Source organism: Cygnus olor, chromosome 4 (assembly GCF_009769625.2).
Source record: "Cygnus olor isolate bCygOlo1 chromosome 4, bCygOlo1.pri.v2, whole genome shotgun sequence".
NCBI classification, from domain to species: domain Eukaryota; kingdom Metazoa; phylum Chordata; class Aves; order Anseriformes; family Anatidae; genus Cygnus; species Cygnus olor.
In genome coordinates this window covers 31,496,174-31,513,077 of record NC_049172.1, presented here as the reverse complement: position 1 = coordinate 31,513,077, position 16,904 = coordinate 31,496,174, and the positions used below count along the sequence as shown (strand labels likewise).

Below are 16,904 nucleotides of genomic sequence, written 5' to 3'. Positions count from 1 at the left end.
TCCTCAAGAAAGGGATAGTTTTTGTTTGACTTCAGTAACACTCTGTTCATTTATTAAAAAGTTGTCATATGTTCATACTACTTCTATTACATTTGATAAAAATGTACAATATTTGTGCAGTTTATTGTGAACCTTGCTGTTTTTCAAGAATCAATGTAGTTATAAACATAATTTCCTCCTTTTTGTGTGAGAAGAACCGTAGTCTGCATTCTTTCCATTAAGCAACAGTTTACCATGAGTCACAGATACTGCACAATACACATGTCACCAAGTCTTTTTGTCTGATTAAGTAAGATTAAGGTGGAAAATCTTTTAATCAAGATGAGTACTAAATTTGTACCGAGATAGTATTTTGCGATCAGTGGAGATCTCATGTACCCTCTCCTGTGGATAGGGGCAGTGACACGTCTTTGCCACTAGCTGACTTGTACATGTCACTTGTGTTGCCAGCAGCAACATTCATGTGTTGATCCTAATGAATTGCAACATGTATTGTTAATTATTCTGACACGCATTCTTTCTGCCGTTTTTCTTTCGGACAGATGTTGTGTGTAGCATTAGGAAAGTACCAGCCAAATACATTGCTGTTTTGCTGTTTTCAAAGAAAGTTGTTCCACTGGATATATACTGAAAAGCAGTTTTGAGTTAGGAACGCAGCTTCAGCTCTATATTAGGATGAGCATCTCATCACAATTCTTTTGGGGTAACTTTAGAATGTACAATATGGTAACATGGAAATGACACACTGAAAATCAATTTATGAAAACAGAGGGCTGGTATCACAGTGATATAAATACATACCAGACAAATTACTTCATTTTTATTAAACAAGGCTACAGATGAAGTCAAAATAGTAAAGACACACATTTGAAAAAGTGAGGGAGCAGTTACCGCAGGCAGTGGGAGGTCATCAGTCTGTTGGTGCATGATCAAACAAATTTAATCAGCAACCCATCTCCTTTGGCAAGTAGAACTGAAATTCTGCTTAAAAAATACATAAAAATATAATCAGTATGGCTGATTAGGGAATTTCATGTAAAATGATGACTTTTCATTTCCCACTAAATGGAACACATATGATAATATTAGGCCTGACTTTCTTACTGTATCTCTTTCAGAGTGTCACTGGGAATTGGTTTTCCTGACTGGAACAAGAGACAGTTCTACTGAAATTCAGAAGCCACTGCCTTTAACAGGCTTGTCTTCCTGGTCAATACCCATAAAGTACATGGCTCTGCAGGCTAGCTAAAAGATGAACTGAAACTGAGAACATTTGTGTTTTATGTAAATTATAGCAACAGATAATATCCTCTTCAGCATATACTGTTGCCTTGTGGGTAGGAAGTGTACATCTCTAAAAAAAAAAAAAAAAAATCAGAACATTACAACAGAAAGCAAACTGTAGTCTTTTTTTTGTCACATTTCCTCTATTTTTTTTCTGCAAACCTAGAAATACTCCACAAAAGAATAGTCTATCTTTTTTTTTCAACTGCTGCTTTTGCTAAAATTGATGTTATTTTTCACAGTTGCTTCAAGTCACTCTGTACTTTAAAGGTTTTCTCTTGCTGTCCTGTGCAACAACATATGGAATTATAGCCTCACAGAGAATATTTAGCAAAGAAAGGTACCATGACTATAAATCCCAACAATCAGATTTCTGCACAGATGGATATCTAGCTTTGTATATCATCTTTGAAACCAGGATCAGCTCTTCTCTGATATTCTGTTCATGACACGAACAGCTAATGCATGAATAATAGATTCCAAAGGATAGCGTAAGTAAATCTCCTCCCCAAGCAGACATAAAAACAAACCCAAAATTGAGCTGCAATATTCCTGATTAAAATTAGTTCTCTAAATCCTTTTAGAAGTCTTTTAAATACACCAGATATTTGCTGGACATGCTTTTATTTAAAGAGATACATGAGTATGTAACTCAACCATTGAAATCAGATGGAAAATAAGAGCTACTACTTTTTTTCTTCTTTACTTGCCTGCTGTGGTTCACAGTGTTTTAGAAAAATACAAAGCCTGTCAGTAGGGAAATTAATATTGGACACCACTAATCCCAACAATGCAGGGACATTCTATTGTTGCCTGCTATAGTACCTGTGTTTTCAGTGTCTGTTAAATATTTTTACATCAAAGTAGCAAAAACATTGGTGAAACTTTTATGCTAGCAGTTTACTTGTGGTATTCAAGCCCATGACTTATAGTAGCAATGGGTTTGCTTAGAAAATAACAATTATGTCATGGAAAAATTCTGAAGTTATGAAATTGTGGAGGGTTCTCCATTATGGAGGTCATGGAGTAAGAGGGGAGATACCCAACTCAGTGTAACCAAGAGATGGGTAGGCCAGTCAGCTGAGAAATAAGACAGTCTCAAGCCACTCTTTTGCCTGACACAAAGAAACAATTTAAAGTTTGTAGGAACATTCTTGGTTAGTCAAAGGATGGACACATACTCTGGTCAAAATTTGAACCTGGATGTGAGAGTGTCCAAGTGAAATTTTAATCAGACCAATAATTATCATAAAATGCTTTGATGCTGCTGAAACAGTAATTTTTACACATTTTGTGTGTGTGTGTGCATTTTCCAGACTAGTCATACTATAGAAAATTTGAACTGCCTGATGTAAATTGTAAAAGTCTGTGATACTCTTCCAAACTGTGAGCATTTTTTGCTAAGGAAAGCCTTTAGCTTATTTAAAATGTAAGTAATGTCTCTTGGCTAGACTTTTCTCTTTGATGCTTTTAGGCTTATAGTATTAGACAAAATGAATCAGATTATTTCTCACAGCTCTGTACCTCTTTATAAAGGTCAGTGTTTTGTTATTGAAAATGCTGGAAAAAAGATATATGTGACATTTTATGCTATTGATTTGTTTATAACGGTGTTGTACCATAGTGGCCTCCAGTGCTTTAATTTCCTTACTAGCCTGTTTGTAGTGCTCCTGTCAAAGTGGGAAAGAATGTTTTTTATGTCTTCTTGTGTTTCTCTGTCCTTCTGTCTGGTTTTTACCACTTTTTATCTCTGGACTTGGGTTTTCTGCATGCAGGACAGACCATCAGGTACGCAGTTAGTAGGTCTATAGCCCTTTTTACTTCCTCTCTTGTGCCTCAGAGAATTTAGCACCACATCAGCTATATTATTATCCAGTGCACGCTTACTGTGGAGAGATAAGATGCTGAAAATAATTTCAAAATTAAATATTCATTGACTTGAAGGTTAATTTGACTAGGAGTGCATGTGTGTAGGAGTAGTATGCTTGCAAGCTCTATAGTAAGTAGGTTTCAAATTATATAAGTGACAGGCTCATTTCAGAGTTATAACATTTCATCTTGGGGACCGACAATGGAAATGCAAATAAGTATATGAAAAAAAACTGTTCTTGTGTCTCTCTTATACTAGTTATAATGAAGCTAATCTGTATTTACATAATGTACCTAGGATCAGGGAGAGGCTTTTCCTGATTTGGTCCTTAGCACCTACCTAAGGTGTTCCTAAGCACATGGAATAAATGGCTGAATTTTGGGGTGTTTAACTTGCATGGTAAAGCTAAAAGTTCTGTCAGCAAGAAAGCAGGATGGTGCATTCATGAGTTATTCACATTGCTTATCATTTAGAATTTTCACTGCAGGGTAGAAAGCTGCCTTCATGGGAAATCTAGAACAATATTCTGAATGCAAGTTAGGAATGAAAATCATTTTTAACAGTACGTGGAGGTTCCAGACTCAGAAATGGGAAAGAAAAGCAAAAAGAAATCTCAAAAACCCAATACCACATGTTTCTGGATGAATAAAGAGAGGAAAACTTCCATGAGGAAAAAGCTAAAAATAATAATAAAAAAAAAATCAAAACAAACAAACAAAAAAAAACAGAGTTCCAAAAGGACTAAATAATCCTCTAAATTTTTATCTCAGCCCTGCTGGAGACCCTCGTGAGTTAGAGATTGAGAGACAGTTAGCAGTTTTCCCAGCCTGTTCTTGGGCTGGAAGACCATTCAGAATCTTTTTTAATTAGATCACTACTGCTGGTCTAAGGGTGTTGGAATTTTTTTTCCATTCCTCTGCACTATCTTTTAGTATATTTACAAACTGTGGGCAGAAGGAAAATTAAAAATAGATCTAACACTGAAATATGTTGGTTACTTTCAGCTTGGAGCTGTCTTTTTTGTTTATCATTTCATTTTACAGGCTATACAATCTTGTGTTCATCTTGCAGACTTGTATTTTCACCACTGACACATCTGACACACAATGCACTCATCCCTAGAAGTCATTGCTTACTTTAAAATACTGCTTTTATAAGTGTGTATGGTGTTGGCTCCATTTCTTCCCAGAACCTACCTAAGGCTGCTAAATGCATGCTTTGTACATTGCCCTGTTATGTGGTGCTTGGATCAATTAAAGGCTGATGTTCTTTCACTAGATAGTTCTCATATATTTCTCATGTTGAAAGTTCTTTTACACATTTCTGAGGTTTCTTTTTTTTAAAAAAAAAAATTGAGCAAAATTTCAGCCTTTTGAAAATTATTTCTCACGTATTATATAAATTGAGCATTTGCAGTATGTCCTCTGAAATAAATATTTGAACTGAGCTTCATAAAATCTTAAGTTTCTGCCAAGATGTTAACAGTGAAGTCTGCTTCTGACTTCCTCACAGTGACTGAGTCTGTTTTCTTGTACATAGATACATGCATAAAATTTTTCCCCAATTTATTAATTAAACATGCACGGCACTCTTTTATAAATGAATCTTTAACAAGAATTCATAAAGTATAAAGGAATTAAAATTACAATTAACTTGAAGAATGTAAATTAAAATGAAAGTTAACAAGCTACACTTACACTGGAGAAGAACTGTGCCCTTCCATTTGCCTTGGTGGTATTGCTCTCAGGATTAAGTATGATAACATGACTTTTTCCCATTCTTCTTAACTCTGGTTTTACCACTATTCAGTGCAGGATCAGGCCCAGTATGAATTTCAGATCTTCACCTTCCTAGTTCTGAGGAAAACACAAAGTTCAGGACAACAAATAAATGAAAACTATTCTCCAGAGCAAAAGTCAAGAGAATAATCACTGTTTTAAGAAACTAAAAATAAAGCAAAATGGAGACTGTCTCTGTTTAAAATGCAAAGATACAAGGCTTGTTTTAAGAAGATCACTGAATAGTGACCAGTTTATGCTGTAGTACAAAAATACAAGAGAAAAGTGATTTTGTGGGGTAGCAAGCACCAATTAGTACCAATTTTTGTCTTTCAGACAAGAAGTTCATTATATTAAAGAATTTTGTAGAATAAGGGCCAAGAAGGGAGAGAGATTAGAATGTAGTAGACAAAGTTTGTCTAAACGGTTTATTGCTACCAGGTGGAAGTGAACATTCCCCACACCCTAATCAGACACATTTTGTTCTGCCTGCATCCCATAAATAAATAAATAATAATTAGGAAACCTACACGACCACATGAGAGCATGTGATTGTAGTTCTGAGTTGAAGCTAATAAATGCAGAGGAGCTTTACAGACTGGACATGCTAACACACACACTGCCACAGTGTTCCCTGTTGCAGAAGTAAGGCTGCTGGCAGCTGCGTCGAGCTCCATTGCAAGAATGTGCCCATTTATCACTGTGCAAATGGCACACCCAGGAGAAGGCAGTTCTCACTCCATGGGAAGTTCAAGTAATGTCTAAAATTAATACACAAAGCTGATAGAATACTACCACCATTACTACTTGCACTTTGAATTCATACTTAAACCAAGTACAGAATGCAATGAAAGCATTCTGAAAGAACAAAGGTAGTGAAGGAAACACATCATCATTTGCTGCTTTCAGAGAGCACCAGGTGGCTTGAAGAACAGTACTAGAATTCAAAGAAAGTTTAAAACTAACACAGATACGAACGATGTGTTAGTGGGAGTTTCTGTATAGTCCAGTTCTTGCTTTGCTTGGAATGAGAATGAATAAGCCAAATGCAGAGAATAAATCATAGAACCATAGAATATCCAAGTTGGAAGGGACCCACAAGGATTATCAAGTCCAATTCCTGGGCCCTGAAAAGACCACGCCCCCCCCTCCCCCCAGATCACATCTTGTGTCTGAGAGCGTTGTCCAAATACTTCTTGAACCAGCAGGCTCGGACCCTGTCCCAGTGCCCAACCACCTTCTTGGTGCAGAACCTTTTCCTAACACCCAGCCTGACCCTCCCCTGTCCCAGCTCCATGCTGTTCCCTCGGGTCCTGTTGCTGGTCACCAGAGAGAAGAGATCAGCAAATGGTGTGCAAACAAACAAAAGGACAAGAGATCATGGTTTTATGTTGGGTAACAATGGAGTGAAAGATCTTTATGTTTTTATATCTGGTCCTTTATTTATTTCATTTTTTTTTTCCAACTTGCTCCAGCATCATTTGAAAACACAATGTGTTTGTCTCTTTGCTGCTTGCTTTGCATCTCTGGGTCAGAGATGCTATTTGAAAAGGTCAATTAGTTCCCTTCTATCATTGTTGTTTACAATGAGAGAACCAGTCTGTGATAAATTCTCTTTCATTGCTGCAGAATCTGCAGCCAGAATATTCTACTGTCTCTGTTCTGCTGAATGAAGAGGTTAAAAAATTGTTAGCCTCATCTCTTCCACAGCAAATTATCTCACTATCAATTTAAAGCAGATTCTTTGTCTCCCTTATGAAATATTTATTTAGAATAGTACATTGATATTGCATTGAAAGAGTATGCTTTTTATTTTTTTCCAAGTGGTAGAAGTGAACAGAATATTTATCTTTATCCCTTAGATGAAGATGAAGGACTTAATAGTTCTGGCTATTGCAAAGAATGCTCCTACCCGTCGTATGTATAAATAGACCTACACCCCCCAAATCCCTTGTGAGAGCGAAAAAAGTCCACCCAAACCCAGGAACCTTAATGTGCCTTTTCTCTCACTTGACTATTACTGATGAAAATAGAACCTTTTAAACCTGTAATGAAAATACATTTCCTATCCACAAGTTTCAAAAGTTCTGTTCCATATCAGAAACAAACACTCTTTAGATGTGAAAGGATACTTTTAGGTTAAGATTCCAAGTTACATGCAGAAAATATTGTAATATGAAAATGAATAGACCTAAAAAAATCACAACTTTTCTCCTCCCAACCACCCATTAGAAAAGCAGAAACAAGTTTGCGAAGTTCTTAAACAAGTACTTTGTGTTTATATTTGGCACTGAAAAACCGATCTAGACATGCTTTCACAGACACATACCTGCAAACAGATACCTAAATCTGAAGAGATCTGCTTGCCAAATGGTGAAAATTCATGCTTTATAAAACCTTTGATAGGCATTCGGCACTTTTACTCAGTACTTTTTAATTACATGCCCTTTTCTATTAAAATTTTAGTTAAAATTGCAAGGTTTAGATGCAAAGTATATGAAACTTAACAAGAAAGGATATCTTTGATGTTCAGAAAGTGTAGAATATAGACTGCAGAATATAGTCTGGTTTGATTAGACTCCAGAGATCTTCATATGCAATTTCAAAGCTAGGAGGATGGATTTTCAAAGAAAATGTATGCTAAATGACATTAAAGAAAGTGAAGGAACCACTGGATAAAGAAGAAATAGATGGAAAAGTTTTCATTGAGAGTGAGATTAAAAGGCATTTTTGGATGAGTCTGGGTGAGAGAAATTGTGTGTATGTCAGAGGAGGGAGAACTAAAGCAGAGCATGTTCTTTTCTGGCAAATCCCTTTATAAATTTGCAACCTGGTTAAAGAAATATGCCTTCTAAGAAGTAATTAATATCTTTTATTAACATCACATCTCAGAACGAGACAGTAATTTTGTTTGAAACTCTCTGCCAGAAGATAAATTAGCATGATTGAACTGGGAAATGTGAAAGCCATAATTCACATGCTTTATTCAGGTAATTATTTAAATTATAGAAAAGCCAAAAAGGAGGGACTTACATTTTAATATACCACAGAACAATCAGGTGTCAGAAAAGTATGCAAAACCCGAAAAGAAAAGAAAAGAAATATCTGCAAATTAACAATTTTGAGTTCTTTCCCTGAAGATAAAAAGTGCTATATATAATCTGTAGGCTACTAGTGACGCAGACTGTTAAATGCTGGCAAAAGGTGGTGGAAAATTTCAGCCCTTATAATCTTTTCTATTTTCTTGTCAAGTTCAAGACAATTTTTAATAGAGATGATTAAAAGTCATCACTGAAATTAATTTAAAAAGCCTTTTTGATTTAGAATGCAAAGAGAAGAAACTTTCAAAGTATCTAAAAAAACTGTAATCTACAAAAACACATTTCTTTAGAAATTATGAACTTGTACCTCAAAAAAAAAAAAAAAAAAGGTGGAAATTAAATTGAGCGTGGAATTCCAAAGTTTATAGCTTGCTATATCCCTTTAGACTGATTTATCTATTTTTTACTCTTTAAGTACTGAAATGCTCTTTTAAAGATGTTGCCAAAGTGCTTGGAGAAAGAAAACTCAAATGGAAACTAAAATGGCAATGAAAAATGGAAATACAAAGGGACAGAAAACTCAGAAAATTATGTTACTGAGTTTTATTGAGTTAAGTAAGTAAGGTTGACATAGAATTTTTCTGTACAAGTTTTTATTATACTTAAAAAGGATAAGACTTTACTTAAAGCCTTAATCTATTGAAGACAGTTACTTTCATTATTTTTCTTGTTTATTTTTTAAAACATTCATTTTTATTGTATTTCTTTTTCTTTTTACCACTATTGCAATAATAAAAATTAATCAAAACTGCAAGAGTCAATGCAGATGAGTTTCCCTGTGTGCTTGTGGTAGTGTAGTGAATTCAAGTTCTTCAGGGCTGTGGCCAGTAGAACAGTATGGTGAAATCCTCCCAATTTCATTTGCTCCACATGTACAGTGTTACAATTCTACACTTATCCCTGTACAGGAGAAATAAGATTCAGGCCCATAAAAGAGAGCGAGAAGACTTTTATGAAAGCTTTCTTAATCGCTGCAAGTGTATGGCATGATACCTTTATGAGATTACCATTATCCTCATCTTGTTTTACATAGTTAATCATTTCACAGTTGTCAGAGCAGTATTCAGTTGATTTAAAAATCCATTTGCAATAGATTTCTATATAATAATAGCAATTTTATGTAATAATAGCAATCTCTGTTAAGGTCTGTCTAATATGATATGAATTTAGTGCTATCATATGTATACTGAGTTTTAAAATATTATAAATGTTTAATGGAGTTCAGACTTCATCTCCAGCTAAAGTTTCCAGACATAGGGCACAAACAAAGAGAAGGAAGGTTGGGCAATCATTCCTGCTCGTTCCCTCTCAAGTGGCATTATGGTCAAAGCAAGGTCTGGGGCAGGAGCCCTATCCTGGTCAAGATGTCAAAGACAGATGAAGCATCTCTTCACCCCTCCCTTCCTCCCTCCTTCCCAAGGGCTCTTGTTGGAACCTTCTTTTTCTCTGTACCCCTTTTGGTACCCAAAGCCCAGCTAATAGATTCAACTGAATGATTGGCTCCTGCTTTCTATGGCTGTGACTCTCAGCCAGTTTTAAAGGACACTGTTGAATTGCCCACACTGGTTAGGCTTAACAGCTGACTCTAAACAAATACATTTATGCACTGCATCTGATGTGCTTCTTTTTGGCAGACATCTCAAACATGCATAAACGTAACTGCAGTAAATGTTTTGATAAGCTTAGTAGCTTCAGTAGCTATTTGATTTTTGAATGTATAAATGAGCACAATGAATGCAGCGATCACAAGAATATTATGGAAGCAGAGTCCATCTAGTTGATAAACAAGCACATCCAGGGATGAGGTTGTTTACAGTTTGGAACCCCTACTTGCCACAACAGTGTCCAGTGCTGAAATCCTATTATTTAATTATCTCTTCTGAGATACACAGCTTCGTACTGCTATGTGTGAGTGTGTGTAATGGCTGTTGTCTGCTCACAAGGTTACAAGAAGGCTCTCTATTCTAAAAAGGCTCAAAATCTATATTAAAGAAAATTTATAGAACAATGTCATGGAACATAAAAACATTTGCTTTCTCAGTAATGTCCAGAAAGTTTGCCAATTTACCAGCTAAAGTGAAAACTAACAGACAATATATGTAACAGTAAAGATGAAGAAATTGTTGGATTACATGTAGAAGTGTCTTTATCTACATATAATTCTATATTGAGTCAAACATTATTATTATTATTACTACTACTACTACTACTATTACTACCGCCAGGCTTTTTTTTACCAGTTGTAATTTTGATTCTGAATGCTAAAAAAAAAAATTCTCTAAGTTAAACGTACAGATTGAATGCTGCAGGCAATCGGTAAAAAATAAAAGTAATCTCTTTACTTGTACAGTGGGAGAGGAGAGAGAAAGGACTATGAAAATAAAGTATATGGTGATGGACATGAATCAAGATTTACTTTCTGAAATTTTTATGGAAATGAAAGAATAGGCTTGCAGTAGAAGCTACATGAAAACTCAATTAGTAATTAGTCTTTTGTAGAGAAAATAAATAGGAGACAATGGTGACAGCCACAATAAAAAAAAAAAAAAAGAATAATTTTGAGGACACCTGACAATAGTCTGGTGCTTTCAAAGCCCTGCCTTAGACAGGAACACAATTTGGTGCATGAGGATTTTGAAAACCATACACAAAATTATACTGCTAGCAAAAAATGGACTAGTGAGTCTCCGTCATTCTAAAGTCATATGCCATTAAATAGAATAGGAAAAAATGATGTAAAAAGATTTATGCTAGGGATGTGTCTGTGTTGTGCTAGGCAGCATCATGCAGAACTGCTTAGGCTGGGAACCAGCACAGTCACATTAGGGGGGCTTTTTGCTCCAGCTCTTGCATCGGAGCATGGCTGGTTAGCTCAGACCCCTTGCTGATGATGTCCAGAGCTTCCAGGACTGGATCCTTTTGGATGGCACTGCATAATGTCCCATGGATGTAATCAGCATTTTCATAATATTCTGCCATGGACAGCAAAAATGTTAGAGATGTATAACAAAGTTTGTGCAAGTACTTTGCATTGCCTGGGAAGCCTTGGTTGAAGATACATAATTGAAGCGAGGCTAAAAAGGTATTTCTGTGCTGGTCAGTCTGTGAAATGGAAGTGGGGTAACTCTGTCACTTAGGAATTTCACTCACATGACTAGATAGCATGTAACCTGCCAGAGGGATAACAGAGAATATTTTTGCTTTGAATGAGGGTTGGCTTCCCTTTGCATTCTAATTTTGCATCCCATCTGCCAGAGATGTCTTTCAGGTTGTTTAATTTAGCTAGAATCACATGAAATAATCTCACTGCATTCAGATGGATTTTTTTTTCTCATTAGGCAAATGTACAATTTTTAGTTAGTCAAAAAAATCTTTTTTTTTCTTTTTTTTTCTTTTTTTTTTTTTCTTTTCCAAAATTCTAGACCAAACCAAAAGGCAAGGAAGCTGATAGGCAAATAACTTCATGACAAATAAACAGCTTCAACATTTTTTGGTGACATTTAAAAAGCATAAATAAAACTGAAAAAAGAGAGTGTTACTTATCTAATCCTGGAGCAGAAAGGGAACCAAAATGACTAAGGAGTTATCAATGAATTCATGTGTGTGCATGTGCACATATATTGAATTTGCTCTTAAGAGAGCTTTTGCATTTCACTGACAAGTGCCACCAAGGTGATGGCACCGTGGTAGCTTTGGCAGAGCGAGGCAACTTGGAGATTAGCACTGTCAAATATAGAGAGAGTACATCAATCACACCTCCTTTCTATTGAAAACGAGGATGCCAGTTCAAAAGAAAGGCAAAGTGTGCTTTAGCACCTTTCCCCCTTTAACCTTCTCAGAATACAGCTCCTAACATAGCCAGCAGCCTCATCAGTGGGTGGTTATTTCACTGCCTGCAGCTACAGGCTGTGCTGTGACTGACTGTATGGGCCACAGGACACATCTTGCTGGAGTTCAGCAAGCTGTGATCCAGATACCAGAGCAGGGGACTATAGCATGTGAGGGATCTGAAGGGAGCTGGATTTGAAGGGAGCCCACCAGAAGCCCTGTGGAATTGCTCATGTAGCTAAAACGGTACGATTTAAGTGGGCTATGCCTATACGAGTAACTAGAACAAGCCGTGCCTGCTTGCGGGCCCTGGGGGTAAGTGTCAGAGCATAGTTCATGTCCTTGCAGCCATGCTCTCTTCATTTCCCAAAATAGAGAGACCAGGCCTACAGCACCAACTGGGAGCCTTTGCTGCCCCAGGCTATTCCCAGGAAGAGCACTAATTGGCATTGACCGGAACTGGGCTAGGGGGCAGGACAGAAACAGGAACACACTGGGCAGTCACATGCCAGCTTGTGGGTCCATGGATTTAACTCCTTTAAGTAACTTCCGTGCACCACGTGGCCGTACATACTAGTAACTGAATTTGCTACACTAAAGCTGTCCTGTATGTTCTTCACTCAACCTTTCCTAGTAGGCTGAATAAGGTACAATCTAGTGTATAAGCAAGACACTAGCTGAGATTAAAATAGTATTCATATAATTGGATCCCAGCTGTAAACACCATAATATCAGGTTTTGCACTTCTCTGTCCTGCTGTGTTTGTTATACGGGAAGGGAAATCTAAATCATTTCTCTGTGTTTATGAATTCCCAATGTGTATTAACATTCAGTGCAATAAACTGGAAAATGCCAAGTGCTATTTTAAAGCTGCTTTTTCCAGACGCTGTGCTTCATATTTGGTCCTTTTTCTTGCAGGCTCTATAGCCACAGAAAGAATAGTGAAGACATCAGGATGAATAATGCACTTAATTTAGAGTGATTTTGTAATCTTTTGCAAGGAGATTTCTAAAATCTTATTATGTTAAAGAGAGTTATTTCAGTTTTTTACTTTAGGGTAAAAAAATGCGTCTTCATATTACAGGAATGTTTTCTCTATCTTTTTTTTTTTTTTTTTTTTCCTACAAACTAATGGTAATGTGCAATGTTTTTAGTTTCTGGGTTGGGGAAAAGCAAAACTTTTTATTTATAGAGGCTTATAAGATCCGATTCACTCTCCAGAAATCAATTATTTGGTACAAATAATAGTGTGTTCTTTACCTGCGTCACTGAGAATCATTGCAGTGCTCACATGGGAACAGATTCAAGTTTATACTAAAAATCTCCCAGAACCCTGGGATAAACAGAGGTCTGGATGTGGTGACCAGTAGTACAACAATGTTGGTTGGAGACTTAGTGGGAAGAATGTAGAAAGAGGAAAGTTGAATGCCACCAGTTCTTTGGAGATGACAAAATGATAGGGAAAAGAACCTGGCATTACTCCTCAGGATCTCTTTGAATGCAGGCAATCACCACTGCCAGTGGCAAATTCCCAGATTCACACACTCCAGTGTTGGCTGATTAGGAGTGGAAATAGCATGCTCAGAAATATCATCTATTTGAGGAAAGAGTGGTTAATAATACTACAGCTAAGATATGAACTTTACAGGCAGGGGTAGGGACAATGCTCCAGCTGAACAGAAATGAGTTGTACCATGGTATCAAGGTGCCAATGGGCTTGTCAGCTTGTATTTGCTTTGTTTTGCTATATATAGTATTAAAACTCCAGTTCAAGGGGATGAACTAGTGGTCAAAGCATCAGGCTGGAGTGGGTTTGCACATCTCTCCTTTTTCCCTGTTACCCAAGTTATATGCAGTCCTATTTGCTGGTTCCTGTTCTCAGCCATGCTGCCAATTTCTCCTTCTACAGTTACACCCACCCAAGCACAGTTAGTGCAGTCAGTGCAGTTTCTCAGGCTTTACAACAGGGTAACTGACTCAGTCTGAATTATCTCAAAAATAACATGCGAGAGTCAAGGAAAAGCAAAGGCTCAGAAACCCCACTTCTGTTTTCTATTAGAGACTTATGGAAAAGTTGAGGAGGAGAAGCAGAAACTATTCATTCTTTGTTAAATAACATAGGATAACTTCCTCCACCAGTCCTCTGATGTCTTTACTTCTGTATCATTCAAATAGCAAAGGTTTGGGTTAGGAATAGAGAGTGAGTTGGGATACACAGCCAAAGTGGGTTTTGTCTCATCAGCATAGCTTAATAAAGCAAGTTTTAATTTCTCTATTTATTTTCCAAGCACTTTGCAGAATCCAAATCTTCACACACACACAGGCATATATATGTATGAACTGCCACCCAAGACACTTGTGAACTGCCAATTCTTTTGAATTACTGGGAAGGATTACATCCCACGGACAGAAATAGATAGGACAACCACAAAGTGTTTCTAAAGCATTAGAACAATATTCCATGGCTTCTGCTAATGGCAGAGCATGATGTCCACTAGAATGCGAGGGAGAAGCATGGGATGCACAGATACTCAGGGTCAAGCCACAGATGTGCAAAAATCATAGTCTGATGCATACTGTTTCGCAAAGACATTCATTTTGCACATTAGCAACTCTGACTAACCCAGTAGACAAGTCCCAGAGAGCTATTTACACTACAGCTAGCACAGTTACTAAAAACATTTGGAAATGTACTACAGTACATTACAATTACATCCTAATGTAAGTAAATCCTTGAGAACAGCTGACCCAGATATCTAAGATAATTTGAGCATGTCACCCACTTACTAGTCCACACAAGTATGCCAGAAGCCAAACACCTTTGAAAGTTTTCAACTTAGAGGGATTTAAATGTATCCAATACAAACACTCTTTAAACTATACTGAAATTGAAAAACCAATAATAGTGCCCTGGAAAAAAAAAAAAAAAAAAAAAAAAAAAAAAGAGCTTCTTACGAATACAGGAAAGAATTACCCAATGGAGCCAGGTCAATCTAAACTTTAAGTTATAGTTCAAATGCTGATTGTTCACCGTAATAGGGAAGCTGTGCCAAAGAAACAACTGGCTAAAGGAAAAAATCTGATAGCTTTTGTAAGTGGATTAAGAGTGCATGTGTAATATGAAGTGACAGGAATTTATGATTAATAACAAAATGATCCTTGTGAAATTTGTAGGCTGTCCAAACACACTGTGCTCTAAAAACATATGGACAGTGAATAACTTAAAGGACAAAAAAATGCATTATCAATATTCTGAGGCAAAAAAAATATTTCTTCTTACTTCTTTTCCCATAGTCAGAAACATAACTATTGAAAACATCCTCCTTTTTTTTTTTTTTTTTTTTTTAAAAAAAAGGTGGGGGGGCAGGGGGAGTAGCTGAGACTTGTAAAATGTATTTAAACCTTAGCCAGGCTTATCAACAGAGCTCTGCTAGCTGATAGAACTATCTGCACATACCATCAGTAAAGACTGAGGCTTATATCCCTATTGCTGGAAATGACTATAAGAATGATTAGGAGGGTATCAAGCATGCATAAGGTATATATATAGATGGTCAAGCAGCTTAGCTACCCACTTCACTATGAGCCCTGTTCTTGGCTCTTCCACACTACATAAATATTACAATGTTTTTATTGTTATTATTATTTTTATTAATAAACCAGCTAGCTTTCTTGAAACCAAAACAAATCCACCTAACACCACCACAGAAGGTTTTGTACCTTTATACGTCCTCCTTTTATATATATATATATATATATACACTCAGTTTCATGATAGAAAAATATTACTGTGATGGACTGAGCAGTCATATTATTATAAACACTGAACTGAAAAAAAAATAAAATAAAAACTACAAACTTAGAATTATGCCCTAGAACACGAGGAGCAGCACATGCAGGGTCAGGGGACCCAGGGCCTAGTGCTGCAGGGCCAAGCCACATGACAAAGTCAAGGTATGGATTGTACAGGCTCCCAGTTTCCATATTCTCACCTTCTCATAAATACCATTACAGCTGCTGAGTCTTGAAACCATAACTTCAAATAGGCCTATTCCCACTTTTTTTGATATCACAGTAAGACTCACTTGAAAAGAGATGTGCTTGGGTCCAATATTTTCTTGAATACATGCATATCTGTCGGAATGGTTTATAAGAAAAGATACTTCAGTGAAAACCTAATTAACAATCTCTTCTGAGTTCTGGGAGAATTTGGAAGTTTATCCAACCCTCTGATTTGGGTGTCTGCTATGAAGTTGTATTTTTCTGCTGAAGGAAATGATGTTTATTTTACATTGTTACAGCCAGGAAAACCACTAAGTATGGTTTGTACATTTTCAAAGAGTGCCACAGATTTTTAACACCACAGCATAAATATTCTTTGAAATATAACAGAGTATGCCTAACAAAGGGAGACAAAACAGAAAGGAGGAAAACTCGGAAGTCATTCTTTATACAAACTAAATTCTTTATAGGAAAATATGCTCTTTCTCACTCTTCTCTAGAGTAAATATTTCAGAGGCAAAAAAGCTTTCAATAATGAATTTCTTATGCTGCTGAATATCTTTCTGGGGAGTTGGGAAGGAAAGAAGAAAAATTATCATTTGGTGAATTCATTCTCTGTTGATTTTGATTAAAATTCCAGACTTTTAATGAAGTTGAAAACCCACAAAAAAGAAGGGAAAACTGATGTCACATTTATGCATAGGAAGGCTGGATAGAAAACAACGAGAAAAATGCAACTGCAAGAATTCTTCAAAAGAGTAAGAGACTTGCTTTTCCTTTGTTAGTACATAAATATCCCTGGGATATACTCCCTTGCTCCAACAACAACTGCAATAATTGCTACATCTTCTCTAAGCTTTTCATTGGTGCTCTGAAAATTCTGCAGATTCTGCCTTTAATGTATTTTTTTTTCTGAGCATTGTGAACAGGGACATCCTACTGCAGTAACACTTCCTTGCACTGTTTTCAGTACTAGGACCAGAGATAACCATTTTCATTGAGTCTGTACCTCATTGTCTCTGCACGCACACAAAAAGTGGG

At 36.5% G+C, this 16,904-nt stretch overlaps 1 long non-coding RNA gene across 1 annotated transcript in view; it reads right to left on the bottom strand.

The window, feature by feature from the left end:
• Positions 1-800: 800 nt before the first annotated feature.
• LOC121068949 overlaps positions 801-16,904 on the bottom strand; it is a 65,844-nt gene continuing 49,740 nt past the window's right edge. The window contains exons 2-3 of the long non-coding RNA XR_005819158.1: positions 4,852-5,010; positions 801-981 (exon numbers count right to left, since the gene is read on the bottom strand). This is a non-coding gene — a long non-coding RNA (uncharacterized LOC121068949). The remainder of the gene's footprint in view (positions 982-4,851; positions 5,011-16,904) is intronic.